At 46.9% G+C, this 26889-nt stretch overlaps 1 long non-coding RNA gene across 9 annotated transcripts in view; it reads left to right on the forward strand.

The window, feature by feature from the left end:
- Positions 1–2394: 2394 nt before the first annotated feature.
- Positions 2395–26889, forward strand: part of LOC144822101 (uncharacterized) — a 1825698-nt gene continuing 1801203 nt past the window's right edge. For all 9 annotated transcript variants that reach the window (XR_013608557.1, XR_013608561.1, XR_013608562.1 and 6 more), the window contains exon 1: positions 2395–2535. This is a non-coding gene — a long non-coding RNA (uncharacterized LOC144822101). The remainder of the gene's footprint in view (positions 2536–26889) is intronic.

Genomic DNA, 26889 nt, shown 5'->3' on the forward strand with positions numbered 1-26889 from the left:
CGACCCGGGCTGCACCTTGTCATGAGGCATATCACTCATTTTCGCGCAGCTTGGCTACTACGAGCACTGCCACACTTCCTATGTGAATAAGTAAAAATGTCCCTACATACACTAACCCCTCAGCCCAAGTGTTGGTTGGTCCGGTGCTGCAAACCAGTCGAATTGCAGGATCAGGCCCCGGGCCTCATACAGTCTCAGCAGTTTGGTACCTCGGGGTCAATGCTGGTGAGTAGTCTGAACCAAGGTGGGCTCAATGAGAGCGGATGTCCCCCACTGCAGCTTTTGTAGCTCAGTCTGACAGAGAGAGCTGCTCCGCATGTACATACATCATTAACTTAATACTATGCAGGCTCTACCGCATCGTGCCGGTTCGCTCCTTAATTATGGCGGAAATTACACCCCACAGTGCACCATAGCGCGGGATTACTCACACTCTGTCCCCGTCGTCTCGCCTGCCGATCAGCCCGCTCGCCACCTGGAAAACCGTGATGCGCGGCCGCCCGACTCTCCCACTGCCCCGATGAGCACGCTGGTCCGGTTTTCGGCGTGTCCTTTTCCAGTGTTCTCCAGGTCCGAGCCGTTAGGCCAACTCCTCTCCCTTCGGTGCTCTCCCGGTCCGACCTCTTGCAAGGCTGCGAATTCACCTCGGGATCACGCATCTGCAGAGGAAGAGTAAACAGAAAATTACACGGCCCCACGGTGGGGGCGAGGAGCGAGCCTGGGAGCGCGGGCACAAAGAGGCCGCTTCCCGCGCTCCCCAGGCTTTTAACCCTTTCGCCGCCGCGACCCCGCCCCCTCGCCCCGGAAGCACACAAGTACTTCCGGGGCGAGGGCGCGGAGCAAGCGGCCCCGAAAGGGACGGGGTGTGGGAGGGGCCGGGCCCCGCCATGCTTGCGTGGGGGCCTATTGGCCCCCCCTTGTATTTCATGTATTTCATCTAGGCACAGGTAGTGTGAGTTTGAAGTACATATAGAAAAGCTTGCTAGTGAGAGCGATGGGAGCCTAATGAGTATGCAATTGTATCATCTTGCCTCAACCTGTCTAGATACCTTCATGAGAACTGTGTCTACCTGTGTAAATGTCAGAGATGTGCTTTTTAAATAAGTGCAGAGCTGAACTGAGGAGTCACATCAGGATTTCGAATTAGATCAGAGCAGGAGATTCAGAATACTGACTTGTCTTGGCCCTTTGCTTTGAGGAGGCCCCACGCGAGATTGTCCACTGATTTTATAATTTCAATGAACTGATTTTCATTTGAACTGAAGAATCCACATCCAGATTCTTGCTTCCTGTAAATCATTAACTTTTAGCAAAACTTCATGGTTTGAAACTGAATTCTTCCCCATCTTTTTTGTGGCGTCTAATGTGCATCGATTGTTATTGAATGTTATTCTTTTTCTAGGCCAAGTAGTGAACTTCGACCTATCCCATAGCGTTTTAAGGTCCCCAAAACTTGCACATAGAAAGCTGCTGACAGCCTCAACACTGCTTTACAGTGACTTTGTTGCTAAAGAAGCTGTGTTAGAATCAGCAGGACTGGGCATGAACCCAAAGGGTACTCCTGTCCATACCTGTGTACACGTGCTGAAATTGTAGGAAAATTAGTAAAATATGAGGGTGTAGGCTCAGAAGTGTCTGGAGCAGGAGCCCAGTGCCACTCTGCTCCATTATGACCTACATTGAATGTATGGTTGGTCAGATACGTGGGTCCTGAGTCCAATGACAGGTGCATTCGTTTCCATGATGCTCCTACTGTGAGAGTTCTAGACTCTGCTCTGAGGCACTCTGTCTGGGGTCTTCCTAGTCTTTCTTGGCGATGGCATCTCTTGAGAGTTCTTTGGGGAATGCATGGACCACACAGCCCTCTTTTTGATACAGGACTCGGAGAGGAGCTGTTTTAACCTGGATTGTATCCTATATTCCTTTGATAGTGTACTTTGTTAAGAAAAAAATCTCTTGAAATGGATCAACATGAATGTTATCATTCACCTAACACAACAGTTGTTTGGGGACGAGGAGTGCCTCCGCTGAAGGCAGGTTATACGCACCATCACCCCTGAGGACCACTTGAACTGTAAACCTGGGATTGTCTGAACCTACGGTTTAATGGCGTTTACTGTGTCATTAAATGTACGTGCCCTAACTGAAGGTTGGCACTTTTCCCCTATATTTATATATATTATTATTTCTTTATTCTTCTGCTGGTTGTACAGGTTTACCGGTACCTGTCATTTTCTTTCGAATGCTTCAGAGTTCTCTGTTCTGCTCGCGCTGGTGCCGCGTGCCGTAGCCGCTCGCGCTCACCAATCTAAGCGAAAGGAGCCAGTCATCTGTCAGTGCGCATGCACTCACGCAAAGTATTCTGGGGGAGACACTAAAGTCATTCTCCATGAACTTGTGCGCACGCAAAGTACGTGTAGGTGGGGTCACGCATGCGGCCATTTTGTGTTTTTCTTTTCCTCATAACTTGCATTAGCAGCATCAGTTCTGTCATCGGGAGTCCGTTTCTTTTTAATGTGCGAGGCAAAGTGTGAGGTACGTGACAGCAGGTGACATTGCTTTTATTCATTGACTTCATCAAGGAGTATCAGAAAGAGATTCTTTTAATTCAGTGGAAAATATTTTTCTTGCTTTTGGAACTTCGGCAAGTCTTCTGTGAACTACATTTTATTGAATTGCCTGTGACATGAAGTTGTAATATTCACTTGCTATAACAGTTATTTTATATAATTTTAAATTATTGTTTTGCCAAGTTTGTTCCTGTTTACTGTAGAATGGCTTCCCCCAGCATGTCCCAACCTCCTCCATGTTTCAATATCACTTGTGAGCTGCTTCATAGCTGGAAAATGTGGAAGATATTATTTGACTCCAACCTAGTGGCCATTGGTGGGGAGAGGGTTTCTCCAGCTAGGAAACAGGGTGTGCTTTATTTGAATTAAGGAATTGAAAGGAGGACATTTTCGAGAGTCTTAAAAATATACCTATCGGTAGAGGTGATTGTGAACCAAGAGATGTACATGAAATGTTGGTCAAAATACTTGAGTCGCATTTTGGGAACCGATAAATGTTGTCCAAGGGAGACATACATTTCTTTCTTGTGTACAAGCTGACTGAAAGGATTGATAATTATGTGCTGTCCTTACGGAATTTGGCTTGGACAATAAAAAAGCATGACAGTGAAACTTCTATCGCATAGCTGCCAAGGTTTCATGTTGCTGTGTGTGACATTTTCATAACTATAATTTAATTATGAGTGACATTTCAACAAATATGAGTGACACTTTATCGCGAGCAAAATCAAGCAATGAAGACGAGGGAAACATAAATATCATAAATTATATGCATTTGAGCAACAGGAAATTCTAAGAAGATCTTAAAACTGCTGCAAAACCCCAGAAATGGAAGAACACTAACCAAAACCGAGTGCATGATTGCAGTTCTCAGCGACAGAGTGCACACTCTGCAGATATCATAATGCATAGATCGATAGGAGAATGCGGATGGTAATACACAAATCGCTTAGACTACATGCCAGAGGCACTAAACAATAATTAAATATGCTATCAGGGATTCTGTGTTACCCATATGATAAAATATTACGAACAACCACAACTGTTATTTATTGCATGTGAAAGGTGCAAGCCACAGACAGTATATTCAATATATCCAATACATTATGGTTTTACCTGTGCTGGCTATGTACTCATATTCTCGAGTCACTGTTTTGTTAATGTATAAAGTAAATATAACACCTGCCTTTTTACAGTACTTTGAAACATTAAACCCAAAGCAGTAAACACTGCATTGTTTGTAAATCTACAGATTTAACAATTTTGTGTCGCTGTCACTTGAAGCTGCCAACAGCAATGCCATCTGTTATAGGGCTTAGAATCTGCCCACCCGAGGTTGTAGGCCTGGTAACAATGTTATTGTTTGTTAGGGTGGTACGTGAAAGGATATTTTCATGCAACCTTTCAGCCCTCAACCTCATCTATCTGTGAAGGCCATTGGACTGTCAGAAGTCAAGTTCGAACATTTGAGTGGAAGTATACACTGACAGGCCCTTATGCTGCATAAACACAAACTGCCGAAATCTGAGACTTATTAAATGCCGCCGCTTCAGCCGGGAAAATCATTACAAACATTTTTCAAACCAATACTATAGGCGCCCACACGCTGTAAACAGCTGCAGGCTACTGCTGTAGGAGAAAGTAGTGATTTGCTGTAAAAGGGGGTTAATAACTACGGTACTTTGCGGGCTCAAGCATTTTTAAGAGATTAGGAAATACAAAAAACATACGGGCCAAAGCACTTATGAGAAACTAAAAGAAAGGACCAAACGCTTCCAAGAACAAACAAAAAGTAAAAGGAAAGAAAAGGATGTTTCAAGAGGGGGGCTAAACAGAGGGCTGCATGTCCTAATTATTATTGATGAGGCGAGAGAGATGAGTAAGTCATTTAGGCCAAGCCTGCACAAATAATTATGGTTGCAACTGTGCTGCGTCACAGTATTTTCAACAACTTAATAATTTACCAACTGACTGGACTACACTGTCTGTCAGTTGAGCGGTCCGAGCACTCCCAGATTCTCAAAGTAGACACTTAGTAGCGTTCTAATTATTCATTGTACAGTGTGTTTGCTTGAAAGTCAGATCCCGGTTATGACGCTCTGACTAAATTAAATATTTTCAACAATGTTAACTACTGGACTACAGACCTGAGAGTGCTAATGACAGTCTAACAGAGCGACCCATGGTCTGGGTTGGCCGCAACGAGTCACTGCTGCTCTGGCTCAGACTCCAGACTCACTCGAGCTTCATTCTTCATTAGATGCCGCAGGCACCGCAATATTGACGGCATAACAGGTAGTGGTGCGAGCGCAGCGTCTGGGAGGCTGCCAAACTTATTTAGGAAACCTAAACTGCCGCCCATTAAGCCCTGTATCGTCTTACAATTGGGAAAATCATTCTTGCAGTCTCCGTGACGCCATCAGGTCACGTGAATCCCGCCACGAATACAGAGCCAGCTCCCAAGTCTGGAGCAGCAATCAGTATGTCAATCAAACACTCTGTGGCTGCCGGAGCAGCGCAGTTCCGTGCTGCTTTGCTCACTACTAAATATAGCAGCGCTCCAGCGCTATAAATGCGTGACTTCGCATTTTAGTGCGGGGATGCGCACCGCCACACGAAAATGCGTTAGTGTCACGCCCGATGCGTGATACTTGGCAGGGCTGCTATCGAGACTTGCACCTATCCTGCTATCTCCAAGGTTCTTATAACAAAGGAATTATCCTAAGTACGTAATTTCTTTCTTGTGTACAAGCTGACTGAAAGGATTAATAATTATGTGCTGTCTTTACGGAATTTGGCTGGGACCATAAAAACGCATGACAGTGAAACTCCTATCGAGACTTGCACCTATCCTGCTATCCCCAAGGTTCTTATAATAAAGGAATTATCCTAAGTACGTCTATATGCACACAGTTCAAGCACCCACTGTCAAGGTGTGGTCATAACTGGACTATGCAGTTTTAAAACAAGAATGAACTGATGCATCAATAATGCTTAAATAGTAAAAAGAAATCAAATTCAGTTTCGGAGATGTATTTTCCAAATCTTTTTTATTCACAACTGATTCAGACGTGACATGCGTTATGTAGTGAAGAACAGCCAACACGTTTTGTCCAGTACAGTGGACTTCTTCAGGGCATGCGCAGAGTATTCATACATGGTAACAAAGCTACCCGTATTTCCATCACAAATTGTTGAGAAAAACCATGGTGGTTCCCGTAGGTAAAATCCAAGTAGAAAAAATTGAGAGAATATATTCCAAATAGAGGCATAATTATGATGAGATCCATCTGTTAAAGTCAAATATATAGGTAGGTCCAAAATAAGGAGACCAAGGGCAGATCACCTCTCAAAGTGGCACCATGATAAGCGCTGGTGTAACAATATTTCTTCTCCGGTACACTCGCACGAAAAAAATGAAGTCCATTGTACTGGACGAAACGTGTTGGCTGTTCTTCACTACATATCGCATGTCATGTCTGCATCATTTGTGAATAAAAAAGAAGATTTGGGAAAATACAACTCTGAAACTTAATTTGATTTCTTTTTACTTATGTTTAATATTTAGGCATTTATTGGCGCACCAGTCGATTCTGGTTTTGGAACTAGGCTCGGACTTGTGATTTGGTGATCCAACTGATTCTCTTATTAGGGATCAGTGGGCTCGTTCTACAATTGTAAAGAATTCTGACGTGAGGAGGCTATCGCCATTATTAAGGGTGTGGAGTACACCTCTCAGTGGGTGAAAGAGATGAAAAGGGATGACAACGGTAAATCGAAAGTTTCAAGAGTGGTCCATAAGGCCTCACCGAGCCCTGATATTAATTAGCTGGAGAAGCCATCTAGTGAATTGTTAAAGCTGAATAGAGGAAAATTCAGTTGTTACAAATGTAGCAGAGGAGCTCATGGTTCCAACAATTTAAGTTACATGCCCAGAAATACTATGTGTAGGAAATGCGGCAAACAATGCCATTCTGTTCATGTTTGTAAATCTGGTGATGAAAAAATGAAAAGGGAGAGTTCTGTGGGAGGCAGATTGAGGAGAATGTGGATGGTGTGAGGAAAACAGTGTTACATGTAACTGATAATCCTGCTCCATAGGAATGTGATGAAGGGCCCCTCAAGATGCCTGATGCTCCTTGGTGATAAGAATTGGGAAAGAGTGTTTGGTAATGACAATATTGCATTAGCGGCCGTGGTGGGAGTGCTGCGGGGCTGTGGGGGTGGAGCTGGAGCAGGTTAGGGGTAGTAAACTATGGAATACGGCTCAACGAAGGTAAGTAAACAAATAAATAATACAAATTTCATTGCGCGCGCTGCATCACATTTGACAATGCAGCACACGCATTGAAATTTGTTTTATTTATTTATTTGTTTACTTACCTCTGTTCGGCCGTATGGCGTAGTGTACTACTCCCTACCCTGCTCCTCCCCCACCTCACCGCCCCGCAGCCCTCCCACCACCGGCCTCTACTGCAACATTGTGGTGCAAAAGCCTGGCATTAATCCAGTGGATCACTGTGGAGTGGCGGCTGATTTCATTGGGTATGTACCCATGAGATCAACTTCAAGAGGACAGTTGGAGTGGTCTTCCAATTGTGATGTGGCCTTTAAGATGGTTATGGAACAATTGAGTTGTATGCCAACTTTGGACCATTTTGATTTGCACAGGAAACTGTGCTTACAATGGATGCTAGCCTTAAAGGCTTGGGGCAGTGTTGTTACAGTTTGTTGATGGAAAGGAAAAGGTTATAGCATTTGCCTCAAGGACCCTCAGTGGGTCTGAATCGAATTACTCATCATTGAGCGGGAGGCACTGGCCTGTGTGTGGGCTAATCAGCAGTTTAAATTCTACTTGTGGGGGTTTCCTTTTCTGATTGAATGACCACAAACATTTGGTCCATATTTCTCTACCAAAGAGAGTCAACGTTTTTCACCAAGTAGCATGAGGTGGCTTGATAATGTGAGGTAATATAATTTTGAGGTGCAATATATGTCAGGGAAGGAGAATAAAGTAGCAGACTGCCTTTGAGGTTACCACTGGCAAGACAATCTGATGATGAAACTTGGTGTGGTGGTATTGATCAGGCCGTCAAGCCTATCCATGGATCTAATTAATCAGCAATGGTGAGGAAGGAAGATTGGATGAAGGCTGTCCAGAAGGATGAGTTGAATAATAAAATTGGAAGTGTTGTTGTGGATGCTAGCCAGACTCAAGTGAGTCGGAGTATCATGTGGTAAAAAACAAGCTGTATTTGTTGGTAGGTGTGCTGTGTAGGTGTGGCAAGAGGGTTGCTCTGAAGTTCTTTAGAGAACAGTTGGTGCTCATAATGATAGGAATAAGGTTGTACGTCAGGCATTGTCGTCACGGGTAGCTGTGCCTATTGACCATGGAGGAAATTAGGGTTGGATTTTGTAGGCCCTTTTTATTTGCTTCAACCAAAAGAACATTTTGTAATTGTCTTGATTGATTATGACACAAAATTGGTTTCAGTGAAATGTGTGGGAACTGTGTAATCATGTGGTGCTGCAATTTCTCAAAGTGGAATTTGCTTATGAGGGCATTCATTTAGATATAATAAATCTACGCACAGCTCTCTACTACCCGCAAGGTAATGGTTTGTTTGAGGTTATGAACAAATTTGTGAAATCCAGTGCACAAAGAGCGTTGCAATTGAGAATCTAATTGAGTGAGGTGTTTGAGAGATACCTTGTGGGTGCATAGGACCACACCCAAAAGTGTGAAAATGATGTCCCCTTTAAGACGCATGAGAGGGATAAAAGCAACTTTCAAGTTGAATCCACTCTGTTTGGGAGTGTTGTCTTCGTCTGGTGAGGGTGCAGATAATGTACGGTTTAGAAGTGAGAGGCATCAGGGGAGATACAAGCTACGGTATGATAATCCACACAGACTGAACAGAGACCATGGGCAGTTCGTGAATGAGTTTTGGTTAAAAAAACAGGTTCGTGGGTAAAGGTGTCTCTGCGAATATGGGCCCTTTTAAACTTAAATAGGTCAATTCAAATATGGGGATCCTGCACACTGGTGAGGTCTCGAGTATGTTGTGCTTGGTAAAGTGTTCTGACAATGTTGTGAAGGATGGTTTGCATGAAGAAAACGTTCGTCCAGAGGATGCATGGAATGATTTGAGCCAGGATGGAGGTTCGATGGTCATATTCGGGGGGAAAGATGGAGCCACTGTTGCCTGATGGAGACGTTCTGGCAGAGTTATTAAACATCCTTGGTGGTTGAAGGACTTCAAATAATTACTCTAGACATTGTTGCCAATTTGTTTTGCACATGTGTTGTTGAATTTTATTCAACAGTTTTCGCTGGCTTGTTAATTTTTGTACTGTTGGAAATATGTGAGTTTTTACTGTTGCTGAGTTTTTACTCCTAATAAGAAGGATAACTGTGAAGGTGATTGAAAGTGGGTTCAGAATAAATGTGCTAACAGGTGTAATGACAGATATCTGCAAACGAGACAGTTCGTTATGTGAAGGCATGAGGTGTTGATTTGCAGGTACAGGTTGTTGATGGCGGTGAATCATGTTAAGACATCAGTGAAGTAGTCTGGGGACATGCTATTAATAGCCTTGTCAACCAATTTCAATAACTTGTGTATGTTAATTAGCGGCGAGTTCCGTAGTGCGGCTTGTGGGCATAGAGTCGCATCTGTGAGAGGAGACTGTTTCCCCACTACATGGCCCATGGCATTGAGACAATCAGCTATTACACACACTTCCCGGTCTGCCATCCTGACACCAACTGTTCATCCTAATATATGTAGACTATTGTCTCTATGCGTCCTTTCTTAATGTTACAAAGTGAACCAACTCCTCCCCCCTCCCTCCACCCACTTCCCGGTCTGCCATCCTGACACCAACTGTCCATCCTAATATATGTAGACTATAGTTGGTAGAAATCTTTTCGATTTTCCTATTTTACATGTGTCCAGCCTGTCTTTCATTGCCTGAGTTGCGATTTCGACTGGGCCCTGGATTTGTGTCTCTGCAATACGGTGTCTCCCGATGTGGATTATAATCAGCTTATGAGCCCCTTAGTTGCTCATGAATTGCTTTGTTCTGACTGAGGGATTATGGCCTTTGCAGCGATGCATGGAGTACTGGGTCGTTGGAATGTGTTCGCAGCGGCACAAGATTTCTTGGCACACAGCTTCATTGAGAACCCACCGAGTTGTCCTCTGATGGTGCTAGAGGCTCCGGTAATTGAAGAGCATGTATGTTCTTTCCCACTATTAAATTGGATGGCTGAACTGTCTTTGGATGAGAACAGTGACTTCCTATTGGAGGCTGTTGCTGCATATTTTGCATATTCAATGTTAGGATGAGCAGTGTCATCGCTTCACTCTCCTATAACCGAGGACATTTATTGGACATCAACATTTTTTTTTTATTATTATAAATTTCTCTGCCCAAGGCCTATTGACTTTGCTACGGCCAATAACTACATTTACTTGACTATGAACATTTTAAAAGACCACATTTTTTCCTTTTTTAATTTTTTTACCTTGCGCAAATTTTGGCTGACTGTCGTTCTTGAACTCTGCATTCCTGAAATTTGTCCCTTATCTTATCTTATTCGTGCTCGGATCAAGGGAGGGTGTCATATAGATAGGCTTTGCCTTCACACTGTGTTACGTTAACATGAGCTTATTAGAAGTTTAAATGCCATTTTACCTTTCTGTTGCTTCTGCACACGGCACATATTGTTATTAGAGCTTTGAGCCTAGTAGAATATTATGTTTTGCTATTGTATCAGCTTTGCTTGGTAAGCTATGTCTGAACAGTGAGTGCCGAGGCCTTCAAGGTTATTTCAACACAGTGTTGTTGTGAGGTCTGATCTGCGCACATTCTAGACTTAACACATATGCAGCTGCGGCCAACTCTGGCTTTAGGCGCGTTTAATAATGCACTGCGCAGAGCATGCACACACACTTGATGAATATTCACATTCAGAGACCTGGTGGAAGATGATGTGATCCCTTCCCACTAAGATCAGAGGTATGGGGCCGCCCTTCTAAAACCCTAAGAGACCTTCTTTAGATATAATATAATATACTAGCAAGGGAGGGTAATAGTTAGGTGCCATTTAGCATTTTAACATGCTTTCTCCCTTTGTATTTTATGGACTAGTAACTATGCTGATAACCTTGTTGCTTGTAACATGTTTGCTTATATTAACTAAGATACTGCGCTTGAGAACACGGCATTAGAAATAAACATTTCAAACTTGCACGTGTCTTCATTTACTCCTCGTTTTGGATTGGTATGTTAGTATAACAAAAGAGTTTTCATGTGTTCCACGTTACCTGAGGTGTTCTAAGTCCATGTTCTGTGTTGTCTAATCATTGGCGGTATGGAAAAACCAATGAGACACTGATTGCTAGTCTGGAAGGGGATTTTAGATACTGAGGTGAGTTTTGGTACACCCTAATTCACTAAGGTTCTAGGTCTCTATGCACAGTTCTGTGTAGGAGCCGAATCCCTGTGACAGATGTAGAAGCGGAGGATGATGACGAGCCAGTCATCATGAACATCACTCCCGCCCCAGTGGAAATGGAGACTGGCATTATTACCCCATCCTAAGTTGTTGTGAGGGATGTGGCACGGATACCACCAACACAGCTAACACCAACACGACCTCCAGGTAACATATTTGTATTTGCAAAGACCCAGCAGGGAACTACATCTAGCACAGCCACCATCTCAGTAGGCAGTGTTACTGGTACTGCACAGAATCAAATTCCAGGCACAACCTCCAGTTCATCCGGCATTGCAAGTGGCACCTCCAGCGGCGCAAGAAAGGTTACCTCCCCAGTTTGGGACTTCTTTTCGGTTAGCAGTAAGGAGGAGAACACAGATATATGCTCAATTTGTCGACATGGTGTTAGTCGGGGTAAGCCTGGTACAAACTATGGTACTTGAGGCCAAACAACCCATCTGAAAATACTCCGCTTGATCCACCTTAAAGGCCAAAAAACTGCACCCATTGCTGTTGGTGGGGATGAAGAAGTAGGAGAAGATATGATCGCGGTGGAAGGTGAAGAAGAGGGAGACATTTTCTCTGGTACACAAAGTAGCCCTAATGCCAGCAGTGTAGTGGTACCACCTAAATCCTCATCAGCCTCAGCAACATCTCAGTGGTACCGTAGTAAGAGTCAGGCTGAGACACCAAGGCAACAGTGTACCGCAATGAAAAAAAGTGTGTTGTTGAGCCTAACTGGGTTCAAGAAGTCACAACGGCCCCAACAGCGCTAGGATGCCTGGCTACACCCTGGGGGTGCCCAGGAGTGGACACTTCACAGGGAAAAGCCAGGAAGGATTCCACAGCGGTATGCATACAAGCGCCTTGATGCCCTCGCGGTGATACATGCGCTATACAAGTACTACATTTACATTTACCTGCATCAGTAGCACCAGAAAGAAAAAAAATCCAGCCTACCATTGTCAGCATCTTTAGGTCAGAGGGGCAGTACGAATGCAACCACCCAACAGCACGTTTGTACAATGCGAAGCTGGCGAAAATGTGAGTCCCGTTGCAGAATGCATAGACTAGGAGGAGAGACTGACAGTACTAGTAGTACAAGTCACTCAGTGAAGGTACTGCATCTATCTGTTCGTGTGTCACAAAAATCGGCAGATTATTTAAATCAAACACTGGCTGCGGCCCTGCAAATTAATTCTAAACATAGTGGCACAGTAGCACTAGCAAGCACAGTACATAACATTTATTAACAAGTATCTATAGTCCCACTTCCTCGGCTTCTAACATTTGTGGGATTTTCAGGCATTATACTAGCACTATGGACTCACTCGAGTACACAAGTCTTCTTCTTCTCTCTTGTTTAGCTAAATGAAGTAACCTTTTTGTAGCCGGCATGCTAGCTCAGTCAGCTTGCCCCCACGACACATACTTGTGATGCAGACTCACGTTAGTTTTATTTACTACTGTCTGCATGTGGGGAAGCTGACTACTACACAATCGTCTTATTTTTCTATTATGGGTGGCACTGGCCATACTCTGTTACATCAAGGGCAACTGCTCAATTTCACTTTCACCCTGCCCTGACTACAATACTACAACAAGACAGATGATGTCTGATCCAAATGATCATTGCTTATATATGGGACGACATGAGGTCATTTGTTTTGATTGATTGTGTAACCATGCAGCCGATAGGCCACCCATGTCAAGACTGACACAGTTGAAAATAAATTAACATAGGTAGGGAGTGGGCCTCAGAGTTGGAGGGAGGTGCTTGATAACAACATACATGCATAATATATATGCTGTGCTTGCAAACTACTGAGTCAAGGGAGTATTCTCCTTGGCTTTGCTACTCTGGGACAGTTTCTTTTTCTTTTACATTCTCTTCAAAGACTCTTCATCCAGTAACAGTGTCCACCTATGCTATCTATGATGAACACCACCCTGGCACCCATCCAATCAAAGTAAAAATATCTATCATTCTTCTTAATCTCTCAACAAATATTTTTATTTTTTAAACCAGCACCCATGCGTCCTTCCTTCCTTGCTTGCCTTTGAGTTTGACCCATGAAACACCCCGGAGGATTCTTTCGATTCACCCATACAGTTTCACCCACCCAGACAGGCATCTTTTCTATCACCTTCCACCCATCCTTCAACGACCCATGCATCTGATTCCTATCAGCCACCTATGCATGCATGCATCCCACCCATCCTTCTCTGTCAGTCATATATATTACATCTAGCCAGTCCTTCCTCCTTCCATCCTTCTTTCCCTTTTCGTTCAACCCATCCATCAAGGTCATCTGATCTGACTCTTAGTCTTCTCCATAAAACTTTCACAGCGGAGTTGAAGTCAGATAGAAGAGGCCGTTAGTTACTCAACTCCTCCCTCCGCTAATGCTTTTGCTCTAATTCTTAGTAAAGAGAGTCTTCTTCAACCGTTGTTCACAACAACTTAGTCTCTCTCAATTTACATAACACCCTTGCAGCCAGTGTGTAACTATTGTCAATAAGGTGACGCTCCTCGGTAGCGTACACGGAGCCAGGCCTGCTGCCAAGGTCAAGGGGGGGTGCGCTGCACAAAAAAAACAAGGGCGGCCACGGCCACCTCGCTGAAAAGGACCCTGGCCTGCACCCCTGCCGGGCGCAGTCTGCCGCAACGCAGGCAGCTCTTCGGCGCAGGCGCCTTGCCTTGGAGCTTATACCCTTTCCCTTAGCCATGGTTCTAGGGTGGAAGGGGGGGAAGAAAAGAAAATTTAGCAGGAAAAAATAAAGTTAGGGGAAGAAGTAGGAGAGTAAAGAAGAAAGTAATATAAATCATTAGAAAAGTAAAATAAACATGGTATAAGTAGAAATAAAACACAAAATATAGACTTAGGGACAGAGAGGGATAGGTAATAAATAAAAAAGCTCAGAAAAACAGTGTAAAAACAAAGGATTGAAAAGATTGGAGGGGAATTGAAAAACAGGCCCGAGAACCGTGCAAAAGGTAGGAAAACAAGATGGCCCGCCCATTTGCTACCGCGTGGTGAAGTTTGCACAATATTTTCCCCGCACACGTCATCCGTGTTGCATAACGCCAAAACATCTCGCGAGCATACACAAATACATGTGAGCATGCAGAAACAAGCAACTCCGCATGCTTGCGTAGCGTCGCAGAATTTTTTGCAACTTCACGTAGCCTCACGTAGCGTGGCTACGCGAACTTCGCCCAGGGTTCCAGCGCCCAGGGTTCTAGCCCCCATATTTCTTAAGTCCTCTAGCCCCCATATTTCTTAAGTCCGCACGATTCTGTTGTTATGGAGTCTATTAGAGACTCCAGCGCAGTTTGTACCCCACGTATCGCCGCCATAATGTCATGCAGGGATAGAGTGTCTTAATTCGTCGCCACCTGTGCCCCCGAGGGCAGGCGTTCGCGTGGGGGATCCTGGGCCTCTGTACCTTTCGGGAGGGTGAATTTGTCTAGTTCATTTGATGGGAGTTCTTGCCGTTTTTCCTGCCTGGGTTACGGCGCCCTTGTGGATCCTATGTTGGGGGTCGCTGCGTAAGCCGCTGCCTACTGCCTGGGGTTACCGAAGAGGCCTCTGCGGCCTGTTAGGTTTTCACCCTGCGTCCCTGGCGCGCTGTCCTTCCCCGCTCACCGGCCAGCAAGCTTTATAGGCCCTTGTCCTATTTGTAAATTCTTACTATGATACAGCTTCACGGGCTCATTCTTTTTTGTTTTTTGTTTTATTCCTGCACCACACTATATTGGAAGGCTCCCGCCAGGCCACTACGGGACTGTGCATCCCTTAACATTCAGTTTGTGCCGACTGCCTGGGGGGGCTACCGTCTAGCTACCGGCCGAGATCACGCTGTTGGTATGTTACGTGAGTGGTTTCCCCAACCACTGCCTTGGGCACCTTATGGCTGATTCGTGTAGCCCTAATTATCTTCTGCTCTTGACCTCAGTCCCCTCCAGGTCCCTGCCGCCTGTCACTTCAGCCCCCGCCGCCTGCCGACGACCGCACTTCCTCACACACCTTTAGGACAGCTGGGCTCCTAGACTAGTTTCAGCCCTCTTGGTTGTCAATTCCCTATTCTTGCCGGCCTCTCTTGTATTTCATCCTCTTTGCAGCTGCATACCATGCTGGGCCGCCCTTGCACCTCCCATGCCCTCAGCGCCCCCCCGATCCTTTTCGGTCGAGTGGTGGGTACCTTATGGCCACCGGGCGTCCTCCAGTGCCTCTCTCACGTCCTTCCGATCTTTACCGGCCCCAGGCAGCAACGTGGACGGGCAACTCCTAGCTCAGACAGGGCCCCGACCACAGCCTGTCCCAGTCTCAGCCACACACGAAACAGGCTCCCAGTGTGTGCGGAGCTGTTGGGAGGCGGACCCATCTCTCTTCCGGCCCGCTGGGAACTGCTTTCCTTCCTTCTTGTTCACCGCTTCCGCCCCTTAGCGATGATGCACACCAGGGGCGTGCCTTCTCCTCGTCACTAGAGGCCAGTGCTGTGTCACCTCAACCAGGCCCTGCACTGTTGTCGTTCGCTATTTGGACGCAGATTGTCGCACCGGGCACACACTTGCCGACTATACCCTTATTTCCACTTGATCCGCGGAACAGCATGGTTTTAACTTCGATGATTGCCAGATTTATGGGGGATTAGAGGGAAATGTTTGGGAGCCGCTTTAAGAAGCGGCCATCTTCCTTCGCAGCAAGCCACGCCCCCTCTAAACATTGTTTTTAACATGCCCTTTATGTATATTTCCATTTTGCCTGTATTAGTAGATTCCGGCACCCCAATTATACAAAAATTACTCTGCCGGGAGCATGCTTCCAAGTCTTCATTTTTTGCCTGAATGATCGCCTGGATATGTTCCATGTTCAAAGTTTTTTTGCTCAACTTTTGCAACTCATCTTCGGCTTCTGAAATTCTTTGTTCTGTTTCTGTGATGCATGCGGCCTGCTTTTCCATTTTTGCCACCATGTTGTCTATGCGCAAATTCAGGGAGTCTATTTTTCCGTCGATAGATTGCAGACTGTTCTACATGGCCAGCAGCGTTGCTTCAAGAGTACTATTCCGAACTGTCCCCTCACTCTGCCCTCCAGCTGCTCCTGCTTCTGTGGTCTGTTTCGTGTTGCCCCTTGTATCAAAGTTTAGGCGCGACTGCGTTTTATCTATCTTGCCCATTTTTCTTGCCATTGCAATATCTCGCTTCAGTATGCCAGTACAGTCGGTGTCTGGATCGCCGCAACACTTCACAGATCTTTGGATAGACCTTATCTAGGTTGCTCCCATGCAAACCACTCGATTGGCAGCTTTCACATTTCGTGAGGCGCTATGTCGTGCTTTGACACAAGCGCTTCAATGCCGTTATTCCACTGTGTGCTAGTTGCCTCATAACGCAGTGCTGTTTCTATGGTCTGGCTCCCGCACTGCACCTGGGCCTTATCTTGGATAGTTCATTTGCAGCCTGCACCATCCTCCCAGCTTCTGGTTCCGCAGTCTTTACATTGCCTCACCTCTAAAATCTGGGGCCATCTCCCTACTTCTGGTGAAATACTTGGGCTCACACCCTTGCAGCACGCTGCGCTCTGTTGACGTTTACACACCACGCTGTAGGCCTGCTGTGTCTTCTGAAGCCCCTGGTTCAATTTCTTCTTTGCTGCCCAGTTGTACAGCCCACTGCTGCTTAGTGTGCGGGCACACGCTCTCTATGTCTCGTCTCCAACTGTACCAAAGCTGCAGTGTTTTCTCACCTGCAATGCCCGCAGCCACCACCTCCGATGTCAGTATTGCTGGCAGACAGGCCGCGTTTCAGTCCGACACGCCGTGCCGAGTACGCTGACTTGTTTCCGCCGCTTGGCCTCACTACACTTCTGCCTCCGTCTTTCGGGTATCAGCATCCGCGCGCGGCTCAATCGTTTCAGCTAGCCTTCGTACACACCTCAGGTTTTTTTGTTTATGGCCACCGGCGTCTGAAGAGGATTTTTGTCGGATCTTTAGAACTGCACTAATGTGCGGCCATCTTGCCCTGTGGTCTCTGGCGCCTCCCCGGAAAACCAATTGTAAGGAAAGACAAATTTAACGCAAATAAATCAAAAATTAAAGTAAGCATTTTCAAGGAAAGATGACCTTCCAAAATCCAAAAATTACATTAAATGTGTACATTCCAATTTTTACAAAATAGAGGTGCACCACTGACTTGCGCTTGAAGTGAGACCTTATTGCTTTTAGCCCGATATAGCAAATTTTTATCTTGCTTATATGACTTTTTTAACAACTGTTTTATTCTGTACCTCCCTGCAGGCCTCTGTCCTCATCCTTAACCCGCACTGCTCCCCGGTCCACCACAGGATTTCCCGCTTGTTGTGGAGGGAGTAATCGGCACCATCTACTTCCGGGCAGGAGGCGGGGGGAGGCAGCGACTCACGGTTATCAACCCACCTGCGGAAACTATATAAATCAATGCCAGACGATTTGCTCAGCGGACGCGTGCTTGAAGTGAGACCTTACTGCTATTAGACTGATATAGCGAATTTTTAACTTGCATATTTGACTTTTTTAACAACTGTTTTACACTGTACCACACTGCTCTCTGGTCCACCACGGGATTTCCCGCTTGCTGTGGAGGGAGTAATCGGCACCATCTACTTCCGGGCAGGAGGCAGTGACTCACGGTTAGCAGCCCAGCTGCGGAAATTATGTAAATCAATGCCAGACGCTTCGCGCAGCGGGCGCACCAAAGGCAAGCCTGTCTGCATCCGGCCGGGGCCAGGGGACAGAACCCCTGCATGTGTACCTATAGCCACTAACGTGTATACCCCAATAGCTCCTGAGTCTCAGAGAAAAGGCCATTGATAAACGTAATCATCTTCACACTATGACTGCCATGGAAGACCAATCCAGCTGTCACCACTGCGCATTTAAGCTTTGTCCGGCTCCCAAAATCTTAAGCTAATCTAAAAAGAATTCCACTCTAAAGGTGCTGCTACTGAATTGCAGATCATTCTATAAACACGCAACCGAAATCTCCATGCTGATAGAGGAGCCACGCCCTGACATTTCCTTCCTTACAGAAACATGGCTCCTCAATGAGTCCCACCCAGTCCTCACGCAATCCCTACCTCAGGGCTATCTCATACAGTGCCTGGGCCGTAAGAATGGCAAAGGGGAGGGCATAGCAATTATCTTTAAAAACCTGTTTAAACCACAGACCCATTACGCGACTGTGAGAGCCTCCTCTTCTCTATAGGTTTCTCACCGACCTTTACCTTTTCGGGACTACTAATATACTGACCTCCAAGGGCAGTTGGCCAATTCCTCGCTGCCCTCCTGGAAACTGTTGCTAATTTAGCTAGTTCCCCTTCCAACTTCTCGGTGCTAGGTGATCTCAACTAGCACCTAGACGATCCTTTGGTCTCAGTGGCGTCCGAGGCAATTGGGAATCTGTCGGCGCTTCAGTTAAATCAGATGGTATCTGGACTAAACCACATCAAGGGGCACCTTCTTGATCCCATGTTTGGGTCTCCCCTACGCAGCCGCATGCGCTGCATAGGAAGGAGACATTTAGCCATCAATTCGCCTTTTCAGCAAAAAACGTGCACGCTTTGCATTGCCTTCAATGGCAGCGCGTGCACGTTTGGCGATTCCCTTGCGGGAGCGAGCAATGAAACCATATGGTTCCTGCTCGCTCCCGCAAGGGAAACAGGCGCAGGCCCCCTCCTCTCACCCCTCCTCCTGCTGCCTCCTCCTCTCCTTGTCAGCGTGAGGCGCACGCTCTTTTTACACTTCTTTTGGAAATATGGCCTTCATTTTGCACAGAAATAGTGTTTACAGTGATTTACAGTTCAGTATGTCTACACTACATTTGCCAGCACTGTAAAACTGATAAAGTTTAAATTGTTAACGGTGGGATGTTCGGTTTCCATTATTTATTCTTGTTTAAAAAAAATCATACTTGCGACATCTATAGTTTCCCCACACCTCACGAGTGTATACCTGCCAACATGTCAGAACTTCCAAGAGCTTGAAAGAGAGACATTTGTATTTGGCCATTGACTTACACTTGAGTATGGAAAATGTAAAAAAAAAAAATGAGGAAAACCGAATCTCCTTCCTAAACTGAGAGTTAGCCTCTATGTGTTTTAGTTCCTTATCAAAGCATACTTTTTTCTTTCTATTCTGATAAATGTAGATTTGCTTGTCCAGAATCCAATTTACAGGTACCAGAATGCTAAGGAAAACAAGGCTGGCCGAGTCACTGATAAGGGAAACAAACCTTTGTGTTTCTGTGCATTTGTGGAGTGGGGAACAGAAAATAGGCATTCCCTTAAATGTTTCTCTGGTTTTCGAATAAAAATAAAAAGTAATATTTTTCTGCATGATCTGTCGAGTTTGCATGAGCGTGTCCGCGCATTTCCGGAGATACCAAAGAAATTATGGAAGCGCCGAGAGGCTGCATTCAAAGAATGAAAATCGTTCCAATGCTGCTTTCGCTTTAGATCTCTCTGAAATGTGTATAATTACACCAAATGTTTCAGAAAATGTCCACTTTTCCTGAATTCCGTAGAATGTCGAACGCAGTCTCAAATGTACATGGAATAAGAAAAACATGAAAAAAACAGAAAAGAAACGCTCTATTGCAAGCACTAAAAACAACGATATGAAATATATAAACTCATATTTTATATATATATATATAAATATCTATATCTATACTACTATTATAAAGAGAGAACTTTGAACCTTTGAGGCGGGTAAACTCGGGAACCACAGCGCCAATCCAAACACCCGATACATCGTTGTAATTGTCAGGGTCTGCAGATGGACATAGGCTATATAAAAAAAAAATATATACGTTCTTTAAAATATTTACGATTAAAAAAAAGTAGTCCCTTGGAAGTAGCGCCGGCCGCGATGTGCGTGCTGACATCAGGAGCGCGGGGAGGAGCGGCGTACAGGAGCGCGAGGAGGAGTGGCGGACATGAGCGCGGGAAGGAGCGGCGGACAGGCGGGGAGGAGCGGTGAGGAGCGGCGGACAGACGATGAGGAGCGGCGGACTGGCGGGGAGGAGCGGCGGACAGGTGGTGAGGAGCAGCGGACAGGCGGGGAGGAGCGGCGGCTGAGGTAGGTGAAGCGGCCCGTGTGCGGCTCATTGGGGGCCCTGAAAGTGGCGGGTGCGCTCCGGGGGACCCACACACAACGTCGGGCGGGCAGGGGGCCCTGAAGCCTGAGACAACGTAAGGGCGGGCGGGGGCCCAGAAGCCTGATTGCTCCTGGACAACGTCGGTACGGGCTGCTAGCATATATATATACATCTTCTTTCAAAGGTTGCCCTGCATCGAGAAACACACTCCACCGGCCGTTGAGTTTCAAACCCTTTATTTTCAAAGCAGGAGTGCAACTCTGACACACCACACCCATTTGCCTAATGCATTTCGAAACTATCACGTTTCTTCCTCAGAGGCATATTGTCAGCACACCATTTTGGGTTTCCACAGTTCCTCATGTTACTGCACCAGTTTATATGGACCTCCGGTGTGTCAGTTTCATAACGGTGCATGCTGGGACTTGTGATACGGTACCCGCTTGTAAGCCTCCAGTGGCTCTTGTGCTACACAATCGATTTATGGACTAATTTTCACCCTCCAGTGGGCTTCGGTGTTTCATTCCTGCTTTCCGATCAAGAAAACAGCTGCGCCTTCCCATCCTGAACATTACAGGTAAGACAGACCCCAGATAACTGAAGGGGCGGTGCAGTCTCTCCACGGCTGGACCTGCAGCGTGTTAATATATATATTTTTTTGTGGTATTTATATAGCGCATGGCTACCCGGAGGCATCCCAGTGCTTACGATAGACAGAAGCAGATGACCAGAACATATTAAGGAAACAGCAGTGTCTTTAGGGATCTCCGGAAGGAGAGATGGTTGGGTTCGGCACGAAGATAGGGCGGTGAGGGAATTCCAGACTTCGGCAGTGTGCAGGGAGAATTGACGGCCTCCACTTCTGGTTTTATTGACTTTAGGAATGCATGCCAGGTTAAGAAATTTGGATCGGAGTGCTCTGTTGGGCTGGTAGCGCTGGATGACTTTGAGGATGGGGGGCCTAGGTTGTGGAATGATTTATGGGCGATACAAAGTGATTTAAATTTGATTCTTTCCTCAACGGGAAGCCAATGGAGAGATTTCAGCTCTGGTCTGGCGGATTGCATTTTAGGTATGTCAAGCAGTAATCTCGCAGCCTGATTCTGGACGGACTGAAGCCTCGAGATAGTGGCCATCGGAGTACCCAGATAAAGCGCGTTTGCGTAGTCCAACCTGGACAAAACAAGAGCCTGCACCATGATCTTTCTCGCCCTAAATGGCAGGATTGGGAGAATTTTGCGAGGGATTAGGAGGAGACCGTAGCAGGTGACGGCTGTCTTCCGAGCCTGGAACTTAAAGGATAGGTCCTGGTCCAGCCAGACGCCTAGACTCTTGACCTGGGTTTTGGGAATGGGGGCCGGACCCAGGACAGTGGGACAGATTTCTCTCATGTCAAGTGGGGAACGATTTGCCAAGACCATAATTTCACTTTTATCCCAGTTTAGTTTCAAAAAGGAGTCCCTCATCCAGGAGGCTATTACTTGAAGACAGGAGTTTAGGGGTGGGTTACTGTCTTTTTTGTTGAATCCAATCACCAGCTGAGTGTCATCAGCATAGGTGATAATATGGACTCCAAAGGGGAGAACTGTTTCGGCGATGATGTGAGTATATACATTGAAAAGAGTAGGGCTTAGGAAGGAGCCCTGGGGTACTCCGCATTGGATTTCTTTTTTTTGGGAGGCTACTTCATTGTGGAACACTTGAAATGATCTATTATTTAGAAACGACTGGAGCCAAGCCAGTGCGGCACCGGAGATACCTATGTTGCTCAACATTTGGATTAGAATGTGGTGATTGACGGTATCGAAAGCCGAGCTAAGATCAAGAAGCAGGACTACCGCTGTGCCACCCGAGTCAATTATTTTTCTGGTTTCCTCTACTACCGAGATCAGGGCAGTTTCTGTTCCCTGTTGTGGGCGGAAACCTGTCTAACTGTGATGGAGAAGATTGTGGGTCTCTAGGAAAGAGGAAAGAATCGGGTTGACGTATTTTTCCGTAATTTTACTTATCCCGGGCAAAAGAGAAATGGGCCGGTAGTTTCCTAAAACAGATGGGTCCAGGGAGGGTTTCTTCAGCAAGGCCTTCACCATGGCTTCCTTCCAGGCAGGGGGTACCATTCCTGATGCAAGTGAGGTGTTGACTAATTCTAGGATTACCGGAAGGACTACATCTGCTACCTGTGTGAGCCTACGTATGGGAACAGGGTCTTTGGGAGAGCCACTTTTAACTTTGAGGAACAGTTTTTCTAATTCTGACATTTCCAAGGGCGGAATGTAATCAAGGCCAGGCTGCCTGTTACCGGGGGGAGTGAGGGGGGTGTCTTTATTTACAGGGGGAAAGAAGGAAAAAATAGTGTTGATTTTTGTGACAAAGAATTCGGCAAGTTTGTCACACTGGGTTCCTGAAGTGTCGGGGTGGGCAGGATTTGGGGGAGGTTTTGAGAGGGTTTTCACAACATTAAAGATCCCATCGAGTTGGATGCAGTTAAGATTTATCCCTCGTAGAAGCTGGCCTGTGCGGTTCTAATATTGGCTTTGTAAAGGCTGATATTTTTCCTGTATTTCTCGTTTGAGTCTGGGGAAAAGTTTTTTCTCCAAGCTCTCGCCGATTTTTTACAGTTCTGTTTTAAAACTCGGAGAGCATCCGTGTACCACAGCTTTTTAGGGTTTTTGGCCTTGACTTTTAGGTATTTTACAGGAATGAGGGAATCCAGGGAACTTGTAATCCAGCGCTTAAAATTTTCGTTGGCTATAGCTATATCTGCCGATGGTGCCGGTTTGGAGGTTTTCAGAGTAGTAGCCCATTGTTCTGATGACAAATTGGACCAAGGCCTGGCTTTTACGAGAATGGGGGCTGTTTTCATAGTTTTGCCTGGTGGGGACCATATAAAAGGTATGATACAGTGATCCGACCAGGGAACCGGTATTGCGTTTTCCCCCATCAGAGAATTCAGGTTCGAGAAAATTGCATCCAGTGAGTGGCCCTTTATATGAGTGGAATTAGAAACTTTATGCGACAGTTGGAAGGCCGCAAGATCTTTAGTTAGTTCTACCGCCAGGGTCTGTAAGGGATCGTCAAAATGGAGATTAAATTCCCCAAGTATAGAGAAATCAGCGGATGAGCTGGCTAGGTTAGCAACTAGAGAGCTGATTATGATTGCGGATAATCCGCATCCTCTGGGCCGATGGAAGTCACCGCCGGGCTGGAGGATGCGGATTAACCGCTGCGGACTGAAGAAATACCCCCCGTCAGATTAGGTTGGTGGGGGGATATTTTTTCCGTCCGCATCTTTTCCGCCGCGGTCGCCTTCCGACCGCGGCGGAAAAGCTCTAACATGGCCGGCGGTGTCTATCAGACACCGCCAGGCATATTAGGATGGCTGCGGTTCTATGCCTTTCCGCGGCGGCATTTCCGCCGTGGAAAGGCATACAGTCTTTTCTTTGGGGGCCCGTTGCGGGCCCCCAGGGGTGAAGGGGGGGTGGGGGTTGCACATGAGGGGTACCTATGGTATCCCCTGCCTCTGTGTGCACGAAGTGCTTCGTGCATGCAAAGGTCAACATGCAATTTTTAACCTTGCGGCGGGTGCTGCTTGAAGCAGCATCCGCCGCAATGTTAACTGTAGGGGATGTGACCGCCAGGGTGCGTTCGCATCCTAATTGCCATGGAGAGACCGCTGCTGCCCATGCGGACGGTCCCTCTTCCTCGGGGGGTGGCGGACGGACGTAGGTCCGTCAGCCATCCTAATAGGGCCCATGGTCAGGAAGAGATTTGCAGAAGTTCAGGGAAGGCCCGGGGGGTTTATAGATTAACATGCCTGTGAGAGTGAGTACGGGGCTAAATTCGATGGTGAATATAACATTCTCACAGTCTATGGCAGGGCTGCCCAGGATTCTGCAGATCAGTTGGTGTTCATAGATGATAGCGATTCCACCACCTTTCCCTACTGGATGGTCCATACTCGTGATGGCATAGCCCAGAGGCAAGGCTTGGACGAGGTCAGGATTGGAATTAGGGGAGAGCCATGTTTCTGTAAGGAAAACCGCCTCCGGCTCTTCTTCAAGAAGAATAGAGATTTCGGTGGCGTGGCATGGCAGAGATCTGAAATTTATTAAAAACATCTTAAAATTCAGGTTGTTAATGGTGGGGGGGGCAAGTTGTTTCCTAGCTGAAAGCTACAATGTGGACAGAGTGGAGGTAGGCTGTACGGTAAGATGGTATGTTTGCATGCTCCCATCAGAGGGGAGTTCAGGTTGCAAAGTGCCTCTGGGCTATTGCATAGCCGCTGGCCGGCACGGGGACAAGGGTCTGTGGCCCCTGGCCCCGACCGGCCGTGGACGGGCGCAGACGGGCTTGCCTTTGGCGCGGCAGCGGCGTGCCCGCTGCGCGTCTGGGTAAGCATTGCTTTGTATGCACTCGAGTGGGGCGGGCGACTAGACCACTGACCCTGACCCCCAAGATGGCATCCCCGCCAACTAGCAATGTGGCCCGGGTCTCCCTCCGCGCAAACGGGAACACTCGCGGTGGAACGGGGAGGAGGGGCGAGCAAGAATTACAGCGGGACTACTGGAGTAAGGTGAGCAAGAGCGAGGCTAAAATAATTAATTTTTAAAAGCTAGTGCAATTGAGGCAGGTACATGTAAAACCTTTGAAAACACAAGAGGTCCGTGCAAAATAGCAATTGCAAAGGTTTTCAAAGGTTGCCCTGCATCGAGAAACGCACTCCACCGGCTGTTGAGTTTCAAACCCTTTATTTTCAAAGCAGGAGTGCAACTCCGACACATCACGCCCATTTGCCTAATGCATTTCGAAACTATCACGTTTCTTCCACAGAGGCATATTGTCAGCACACCATTTTGGGTTTCCACAGTTCTTCACGTTACTGCACCAGTTTATAAGAAAAATCGCTACCATTATGCTCAATATTCCCCCGCCTTCCCCTTCCTTTTCATGTCCCCAACCCCCGACCAATTTACCCTGATTTCCAATGATGCTTTCTCTACCTTGCTCATGAAGGTCAAATCAGGGTCCCCCTCCGACAGCTGCCCTGCCCACATTCTGAGAGAGATTTTTTCCTTCTGTCCTGAGCCCCCTTTAACTCTCCTTAACAACTCTCTCACCCAGGGAATTGTCCCTGACCAGTTCAAATCAGTCAAAGTAATTCCTATTTAAAAAAAAAAAAAACAGGTGCTGATCCCACTTCCCTCTCCAACTTCCGCCCGATTTCTTTACTCCCTTTTCTGGGAAAGATCTTGGAGAGCCACGTCACCACTTGCCTCAATACCTTCATTGAGGAGAACCACTACCTGGCTCCTCACCAGGCAGGTTTTCGCCCAGCTCATTCCACGGAATCTGTTGTCCTTTCCGTCCTGGATGAGCTCAGACGGAGTGCTGATATCAACTCCCCTCAAGCTCTGGTTCCCCTCGATTTGTCCGCCGCCTTCAACACGGTCGACCATTCCATCCTTATCGACCGTGTCGAGGGTGCTGGCATCCGGGGATCTGCTCTGACCTGGCTCATCTCATTCTTGGGGAATCGCACCCAGGCTTTTCAGCTAGCGGGCTTTTCTGCTCTCACTTGCTCTGTCTCTTGTGGGGTCCCCCAGGGCTCCTCTCTTTCCCCCCTTCTGTTTAACCTCTACATTTTCCCCCTTATTTCCGCTCTGCAACAAATGGAGGTCACGGTATTCAACTATGCCGATGACCTCCAGCTCATCTTTAATCTTTCTCCCCTGTCTGACTCAATCCTTAATTTCCAAACCATCATGACCTTCATCAGTGATTGGATGAACGGCAACCATCTAAAGCTAAATCCCGATAAGACCGAGCTGGTACTCACGGGCAGCTCTCCCAGTCCCTGGTCCTCTGCCTTCTGGCCTCCCTCCCTTGGTCTCCCCCCGTCACCCTCTGCCTCTGTAAAAACTCTGGGTATCAAAGGTAGCCACAATGCACCTCACAATGCGCCCCCAGATTAGCGCTGTGGTTTCATCATGCTTTTTGACTCCCCGAACCATGCGCAAAATCTCCCGCTTTTTTTCCTTTACAGCTCTCAAACTCATTCTTCTGGCCATGATCCTGTCACGTCTCGATTATGGCAATGGCGTGTATGTAGGCGTTCCAGCATACGAACTCCGGCGCCTACAACTAATTTAAAACCAGGCTGCCCGTCTGATCTATAGACTTCCTAAATCCCACCATGTCACTCCACTGTTAAAAACTCTTCACTGGGGGAGGAGCCAAGCTCGCGAGAGTAATGGTCGCCTTTTAGCTCGGCTCCCGCAGCCCTCCGGCCTGATTGCCTATCCTGTCTTCTATCCTGTCCGGAGACGACACATTATCGGGGAGTTGGAAACAGAACACCTTGTTGTACTTACCATTTGGCCAGGAGATCTCAATGTGCAGCGGCTCCGAAGTTGTGCCCTCCGCAAGATCGGGGCCTCCGTGGAATCTAGACCGGGACCTAGCCGGTGGGATCCGACGGCTCTCGGCCCCGGCCGAGAGCGTGAACCAATGATGAGAGCCGTTGTGCGAAAATCCCGGCGATCCTGATCCGGGCCTGCCCTGGTGACCGCGCGGCTGATGTGGGTGAGATACACCGGGGACTGACTCTGTGAAGGGGTCCTCCCCCCGCCGCTGCTTTGTCAGGCGGCCCTGGTCCTCTGCGCCCGGACTCT

The sequence above is a fragment of the Lissotriton helveticus genome, chromosome 3_1 (genome assembly GCF_964261635.1).
Source record: "Lissotriton helveticus chromosome 3_1, aLisHel1.1, whole genome shotgun sequence".
NCBI classification, from domain to species: domain Eukaryota; kingdom Metazoa; phylum Chordata; class Amphibia; order Caudata; family Salamandridae; genus Lissotriton; species Lissotriton helveticus.